At 30.6% G+C, this 8,948-nt stretch overlaps 1 long non-coding RNA gene and 1 pseudogene across 1 annotated transcript; one reads left to right on the forward strand and one right to left on the reverse strand.

The window, feature by feature from the left end:
* Nucleotides 1-13: 13 nt before the first annotated feature.
* LOC119606481 lies at nucleotides 14-1,312 on the forward strand (annotated as a pseudogene).
* A 3,232-nt stretch (nucleotides 1,313-4,544) lies between these two features.
* Nucleotides 4,545-5,561, reverse strand: LOC119606483. The gene is made up of 2 exons (XR_005231648.1): nucleotides 5,378-5,561; nucleotides 4,545-5,312 (listed from the first exon to the last, which is right to left on the reverse strand). It is a non-coding gene; the product is annotated as an uncharacterized LOC119606483 (long non-coding RNA).
* Between the last annotated feature and the right edge of the window lie 3,387 nt (nucleotides 5,562-8,948).

The following is an 8,948-nucleotide window of genomic DNA, read 5'->3' on the forward strand; positions in this document are numbered from 1 at the left end:
GAAATATTGAATTATTCTTTATTTTAAATTATTAATTATTACGGTTTTCAATAAGGCTGCCCGTAACTTCAATGCCGCTATGTGCCGTGCTGCTAAAGTCACCATTGTTGAGGTCGAAGAAATTGTGCCCATAGGTGCTATTGATCCCCATGAAATCCATATTCCTCGCATCTATGTTAAGCGTATCTTCAAGGGTACCAACTATGAGAAACGTATCGAAAAGGTACGCATTACTGAGACTGACTCTACCAAGAAATCGGCTCCCACACCAGCCCAGGCCGTACGTGAACGTATTGCTAAACGCGTTGCCATGGAGTTCCGTGATGGTATGTATGCCAATTTGGGTATTGGTATGCCCGTACTCGCCTCCAACTACATCCCTAAGGGCATGAATGTTATGTTGCAATCGGAAAATGGTATTTTGGGTTTGGGTACCTTCCCCACTAAGGATAAAGTTGATCCTGATTTGATTAATGCTGGTAAGGAAACTGTTACCTTCGTACCTGGTGCTTCTTTCTTTGGTTCCGATGACAGTTTTGCCATGATCCGTGGTGGTCATATGGATTTGACTGTTTTGGGTGCTATGCAAGTGTTGGCTACTAGTGGCAAATTGGATGATTCCCGTAAGTTTTAAAATTTTGTGGAATATATTAAAAATCAATTTGGAATTTCAGGGTAAACTTGTTAAGGGTACGGGTGGTGCTATGGATTTGGTAGCTGCTCCCGGTACTAAAGTGGTTGTTACAATGGAACACAATGCCCGTGATGGTTCTCCCAAAATTTTGGACTCCTGCTCTTTGCCTTTGACCGGCAAAAATGTTGTTGATTTAATTATTACCGAAAAGGTAAAACGAACAATTTAAAGCTTTTTTAAATTTATGTATTAATTTTTGATTTTTTTTGTTTTCAGGCTGTTTTCCAAGTTGAAAAGGGTGCTGGTCTTACTCTTCTTGAAATCGCTGAGGGTCTTACCGTTGATGATATTACCGCCTGCACTGGAGCTAAATTCATTGTTTCTCCCAATGTTAAGAAAATGTATCAAATTGATGCTTAAGAAAATGTCTCAAATTGATGTAAAATTTGTTGCGTACATTTGTTTTCTTAGCCAGAAAATGGACTGGTTCTATTTGCTGTTATACCTCAATCTCCTCCCCTTCGTTAATATTAAGTTAAATACAAAATGAAATATAATTTCTTCTTAAATTTATATTAAGTCGTACTAAGATGTGAATTGCATTAATATTTCTTAATCTACAATGTAAAGTTAAATTTAAGCGTGATTAAAGATTGCATTTATTTTAATATTAAAAAATTGACAAAAAAAAAAAACATAATAATGAAGTAATCTGAAATTCAATTGTAAAGTTGTGCAATAATTAGACTATGAATTCATTAAGGAAAGGATAAACTACAACCACTACAAATATTTTTTTGAAATAGTACTTATAACAAAAAAAGTACTTTTTAGGTTTTAAAGTACTTAACTAATTTTCCGCTAGAATATAGTCTAGTCTATAGACTAGACTATAGACTAGACTATAGACTAGACTATAGACTAGACTATGGACTAGACTATAGACTAGACTATAGACTAGACCATGGACTAGAGTATAGACTAAACTATGGACTAGACTATAGACTACACTTTAGATTAGACTATAGACTAAACTATAGATTAGACTATACAACTATAGACTAGACTATAGACTACACTATTGATTAGACTATATACTAGACTATAGAATAGATTATAGACTAGCCTAGACTATAGACTACACTATAGATTAGACTATAGACTACACTATAGATTAGACTATATACTAGACTATAGACTAGATTTTAGACTAGACTATAGTCTAGTCTATAGATTAGGCTATAGACTAGACTATGGACTAGACTATAGACTAGACTATGGACTAGACTATAGACTAAACTATGGACTAGACTATAGACTACACTTTAGATTAGACTATAGACTAAACTATAGATTAGACTATACAACTATAGACTAGACTATAGACTACACTATAGATTAGACTATATACTAGACTATAGACTAGATTATAGACTAGCCTAGACTATAGACTACACTATAGATTAGACTATATACTAGACTATAGACTAGATTATAGACTAGCCTAGACTATAGACTTCACTATAGATTAGACTATATACTAGACTATAGACTAGACTATAGATTAGACAATAGACTAGATTATAGACTAGACTATAGATTAGACTATAGACTAGACTATGGACTAGACTATAGACTAGACTATGGACTAGACTATAGACTAAACTATGGACTAGACTATAGACTACACTTTAGATTAGACTATAGACTAAACTATAGATTAGACTATACAACTATAGACTAGACTATAGACTACACTATAGATTAGACTATATACGTTCCCTTACTCGTCTGTATTGCCATTTTTGTCTCATCACGGTTATTGGAGAGGTCCCTTCGGATGCACGCGGTGGCTGAGGTTTAAATCCAAAATCGTGTTGATAAAAAGACTGATGAACGGTGAAATCTATATTTCTGGATAAGTTCACTGCTGTTGCCGGAAAGACAACAGATACATAATTCGAAGTGCTTTACGTGAACACCTGCCGTGTTGGCCTTATTTCACGGTGGTACTTTTACAACCACAATGTGAGCTTATTAGACGACACGCCATTATTATAGCAATAGCAAAACAAAATGAACAACAACAACGCTAAACGAAATAAACACTCAAAAAACAAAATACACAAGGCAGTAAAACCAACAGACATCCAAACATACGAAACGAAATACACAAAAAAACAAGAACAAAATACACAAGAACAAAATACATAAGTATTCGAATTTAGGTAAACTATGAAAAGAAACCAAATTGAATAATATATTTTGTGTGAAAAATAAATAAATTAATTTGTTATATTGTCTAGATAGTCCTTAGTTTTGATATCACGCCCCTTAAAACTTGAAAACTTTACATTTACTTAAATTAGTTGTGCTTTTTTTAAAAAAGTCCATGAAACTACTTCACAAAAGTATGCGAATTTTTCCTGTATTTCATATTTGATCATATTATACGATACACAAATTCTAGAATCGCATGGTTTTATGCTTAATATTGTTTTAAGGGGTAACTATCAACCGCATGGATATATTTTTGACCCATTTGGTCCACAATTTTGGGGGATTTGTACCCTCTTTTCATGTAATATCATTAAAATGGCAATTTTTGGCTATATTTGTAATGTTTTCACCCTTTTTCCAGAGATAAAACCAAAATTTAATATTGGAATTTAATAGAACCCATAAGGTATCTAAAAATAATATTTTTTGTTATAAGGATCTGTACTTAAACGTTCCAAGATGAATTTTTGGTATCGTTTTTCAGTTTCTAATTGAATTATCTGGATCATAAGTCCCTTTTCGTACCTCTAGGGACGATATTTTCCGACAAAGTTGTCTAGTGTATATTCATGTACATATTGGCACTAATATATTTTAAATTTTCAATATATTATAGCGGTATACAACCCCAAAACATGCCTTAACAAAACGTCATCCTATATAGTAGATTTCAGTTTTTACTACTCGTAACTTTCACACTTATGTTGCCCGTTACAATAACACTGTAAGTCCAAAATTTTGGTTTTAATTTGATCATAATAAATATTATTTAAACACATATCAACATTTTTGAGTTAGATCATAATGATATCGTGCCGTGCAGCATGGAGGCCATTGGTATATAAAAATAATGATTTTACTATTTTGAATGGTGTTTCTTCGAGGCATGTTTTGGAGTTGTACACTTCCACAACACATTGAAAACTTAAAATGTATAAAAGCTGATATCTAAAAGAATATATACCAGAAAACTTTTCCCGAAAATAGTTGATCCTAGTATTATAAAAATGGACTTAAGTTCCAATATATTGAATTAGCGACAGAAGAATGATCCGAATAATTTATCTTGGAACGTTTAAATACAGATTCTTGTAACAAAAAATATTATTTTTAGATACCCCAAGGGGTCTTTTAAGTCCCAATATCAAATTTTTGTTTTATCTCTGGAAATAAGGAGAAAAATTTACAATTATGGCCAAAAATCGCCATTTTAATGATATTACTTGAAGAAAGGTACAAATTCCCCAAAATTGTGGACCAAATGGGCCAAAAATATATCCTTTCCGTGGATAGTAACCCCTTAAAACAATATTACGCATAAAAACCATTCGATTCTAAAATTTGTGTTGCGTATAATATGATCAAATATGAAATACAGGAAAAATTTGTATACTTTTGAGAGGCAATTTCATGGACTTTTTTAAAAAATCCACAATTAATTTAAGTCAATGCAAATTTTTCAAGTTTTAAAAAGCGTGATATCAAACATAAGGACTATCTAGACAATATAACAAATTAATTTATTTATTTTGCACACAAAATATATTATTATATTTGGTTTCTTTTTATAGTTTACCCAAATTCGAATAATTATGAGAGACACTGTATGTAGGTATATAAATACAAACACTTTTTTTCGGTAATACTTGGAAATAATAGTATTGTATTTATGTATACAAATCAGGATCAAAATAAATAACAATGAATGGTTGAAAGAAAACGTTATTAAAAGTTCTTTTTAAATGTTCAGTTTTATCTTTTGTAATTATTTTTATAATTTCATTGTAATTAAACTTGTTTTTACTTAATTTACTTGAAAATTAATTATTAAATAAATCAAAAAAGTAAGGACAGTAAATTTTATATAAAATTTAGAAAATATTTAAAACTATAAATGAAAAAAAAAAAAACACAATCTTCATAAAAAAATTACTATAAATTCCATTCACGTCTTTGCCACAAAACATCCTCGGTGACTTCGTCACTTCCTTTAATGGTCGCTTCGCACAAATTAACCACGGCCACTACATTATCACTGACCACTTTACATTGCAGCGAAATTGGTATCGCCCACACTAAAGTGGTCATGAATCACACAACGATTCATTAACGGCGATTTCTTCGGCAGGTGTGGAAATCGAATTTTGACATTCCTTGGCATTGTAAGCAGCGGCTCGATAATGTTTAGCAATTAATATTGAATGGAAGTGAACAACAAAAGAGGCGATTAAGCGCAGCAACAAAAAACATGACAAAATAACACAATTGAGCCTCTACAGAAATTGCTACGTAATGTAAACTGTTCGTTTAACGTTCTTTGAAACTCGTAAACTCTTTGAGTTAAGAAAATGTATAGAAACGATAGGTCAGCATTACATATTCCAAACGCTCCTTATAGCTGTAGGAAAAAAATTTCACTATTTACGTTATACATAACAATATAAAAAACTAAACTATAATTACATTTTGTGGTAATGTCGTTAAAACCCACTTTCCATCAACATTTATTGGCCAAATCTTGTCTAGCTTGCATGGAAATTGAAGGCAAAAACACTAGAGTGCCGCCTCTGACAAGAACATATGCTTGGAAAGTATATTTTCCAAGATTTTAAAAATATAAATATAAAACAAGGTAGATTAAATGTTAAATACAGTGTTGCCAACATTGGTCAAGCAAAACGCGCGCAAAAAAATTAAAAAGGGGTAAAAAAGCGTAATTTTCTAACTGAAAATGGGTAAAAAAGCACTAACGTTTTTTAGTCAAATATTGTTTATTTTAATAAAAATTGCACATTATTTCGCTCATTTCCTACAAGACTCCAAAATTCGTTTTTTAGAACATTGACTACAAAACAAAACATGCGTCATACTAAAGTCTTTCATCTGTGTGAGTTAGATTTTTAGTAACGTAAGAACTAAAACTAATGTTTGACGAATATTAGATAAATAAGATGAGAAATTTTCAAATTCCTTGATTTGTTTAAAAGTTATTTTAAAAATAGTAAAATGTCATTAAACATTCAAACTGACAGGCACACTACCAACTGGCGAACCGATGTAACCACACCCAAATTGTAAAATTGTGTGAAATATATTTTTTTTGCAAAATCTATATATATTATTTTTAAGTTTATATATCGATACCCATAAAATTTTGTACATAGATTTTGTTTTGTTGGTCAGTTATATCGTCATAAAATTCGGAATAAAGAATTATAATAAAAATCTTTTTATTGCGAGTACAACGATGAAGTAATCATGGAGGCTTTATATATTAGGGATAGGTTCAATTGTGTAAAAAAATTGTATAAAACTTATTTTTTGTCAATTTTCATCGCTGTACTCATATTTTTAAGGGGACCTTAATAGGGGGTAGGGTAGGTTACCGAAAAATCCGAATTAAATTCGGTAGGAAGATTACGTTTGTATAAAAGTTGTTTATTTCGAATTTCTCCGCTATACTCGTATTTTTAAGTCAGTAAAGAGCGTTAAAATCAATTTTTGAAGGTGACCATATGTGGGGGTAGGGTCAATTATGGACCGATTGCCGTAAAATTTGCTAGAGAGATTTTGGCTTATATAAAACATATTTATGTCGAATATTTTTAAGTCGGTAATGAGTATTAATGTCATTTGGTAGAGAAATTTTGATGCATATAAAAGTTACTTATGTTGAATTTCAACGCTGCACTCATAGGGAGACCTTATTTGGGGGTAAGGTCAGTTATGGACCAATTCCCATAAAATTTGGTAGAGACATTTTGCCTTATATAAAACTTATTTATGCCGAATTTCATCGCTATACTCGTATTTTTAAGTCAGTAATGACCGTTTAAATCATTTTCTGAAGGAGACCTTATATGGGGGTAGGCTCAATTATAGACCTATTTCTATAAAATTTAGTAGAGATTTTGGCTTATATAAAACTTACTTCATCGCTATACTCGTATGGGGGGTAGGGTCAATTTTGGACCGATTCCCATAAAATTTGGTACAGAGATTTTGACGCATATAAAACTTATTTATGCCAAATTTTATCGCTATACTCGTATGTTTAAAACAGTTGTGACTGTTAAAGCTGTTTTTCGGGGGGTCACTTGTATGGGGGATATGCGAAATTGCGGACCCATATTGCCCATTTGCCATACCAAACAAACCTTACCTATAAGAAATATTTGTGGAAAAATTTTACTCGCTTGCTCTTTCCGATCTAACCCTATCGTGCTTTCAACAGACAGACGGACGGACAGATGAACAGACGGATGGACATGGTTAGATCGGCTTAGAATTTAATAAGGACCCAAAATATATATACTTTTGTGGGTCTACGACCAATATTTCGATGTGTTACAAACGGAGTGACAAAATCAATATACCCCACTCATCTTTTTTGATGGTGGGTATAAAAAGCACTAAATGCACTGTCATAAAATTAGAAAGCACCACTGTAGTGCCTTTTTGAAAAAAGGCACCATGAGCAAAATTTTCCGCGTTTGGCACACCAAAAGGCACCGCAAATAGTGCTAAAAGCACTAAGTTGGCAACACTGGTTAAATATACCTTGATATAAAATAAATTTAATTTGTTGTAGAACAATTAAAAAAGTTCTACCAAGTTTAAATATTTTTTTGGTACTAAAAGAAGTTGCCAGATGTTGTAATGCAGGGATGGAGATATATTTTAAGTGCATTTCTATTAAATTATTATTAGTTGTGTTTTGTTGCTATCAATGAGTGTTAACGCTTAAAGTTAGCAACAAAACGAACATTACCTGACTTGGCATCACTCCACAGAAGAAATCTGCTAAATCTTGAAATTATTTACATTTTCTTAAAAAAGGTTTTTTTATTTGATATTTTTTTTTGATTTAAATTTTATTTTAAAATATTTTTTTATTGTTTGACATAAACACATTAATATTTGTATTTTTATTTTTTAATTGGTAGCACTTTTATCGACGTTAAAATTAACTTGTATAATTTTACACGTTAACTCCTAACGTTTATAAATTTTAAATTTATATGAAATTGCCTTTGAACGTTAGCAACAAAACACAACTATTAATATTAATTATTCTGTGACAAAAAAGAAAAATATGACTTTGAATGACTTTATTGTCTTATTTAAAATTTTTACAATTTTAAAGTTTTTAAAATCCCAACTTATTTTAAAATTTCAAACCGTTTGGAGATTTTTAACAAAAAATTTACTTTAAACGACTTTCATCGAATTGCTTCGACTTTCTCAAGTTTCAGAAAGAAGAAAAGAAAACAATTTTTAAAATTTTGTATGAAAACTACTCAGTTTTTGTTAGTGTTTTTCATATAAAATTTTAAATATTGTTTTACATTCTTCTTTCTGAATACTGGCTTTATTTTTAACCCGAAAAGTCGTCTTATGATTTTGTAAAAGAATTACTTAAAATGTTTGCAAATTTCTTGAAAATTTTATCAGCCATAATCTACATTAAACATTTCTTTAAGTTCTTTTCGAACTTTCCCAATTTTTACGAGAACGAATTTTAAATAAAATTAAAAAAGTTTTTTTTTTAATTCAAAAATGGAGTATCTGCAAAATTCGAAATAAATTTTACAAAACTTTAAAAATGTTTACTTTAATAGATAGAAAACTTGAAGAAGACTAAAATAATATAAAAATTCGGATATGTCCTAAAAAGTTGTTAAAGTCGACTATTCTATATAAAAAAATAGAAAAATTCGAAAACATTAAGAAATACAGGCGTTTAATTGGGAAAATAAAGTCGACTTTTTATCATAAATAATTTGTGAAAAAAATCATTTTTCAATTAAAAACTCGAGAAAGTCGGATAAAATTAAATAAATTTACTTTTAAATCTACTTGAAAGTCCTTTAAATTCGACCAGTTTTTTGAAAATTTTTTACGTAGGCCTGTCTGTAAACTTGAAAACTAAATATGAGGAAATGTAGGCCGGACCTCCCTCTATAGATCCCCATATTTCGATTTTAGGCACAAAGTAAAAATTGGACCCTTAAGGTCCAAAAACAAATTGAGT

The sequence above is a fragment of the Lucilia sericata genome, unplaced genomic scaffold (assembly GCF_015586225.1).
Source record: "Lucilia sericata isolate MDLA Ls3-8-SP2 unplaced genomic scaffold, ASM1558622v1 Contig000590F_arrow, whole genome shotgun sequence".
Lineage (NCBI taxonomy): Eukaryota > Metazoa > Arthropoda > Insecta > Diptera > Calliphoridae > Lucilia > Lucilia sericata.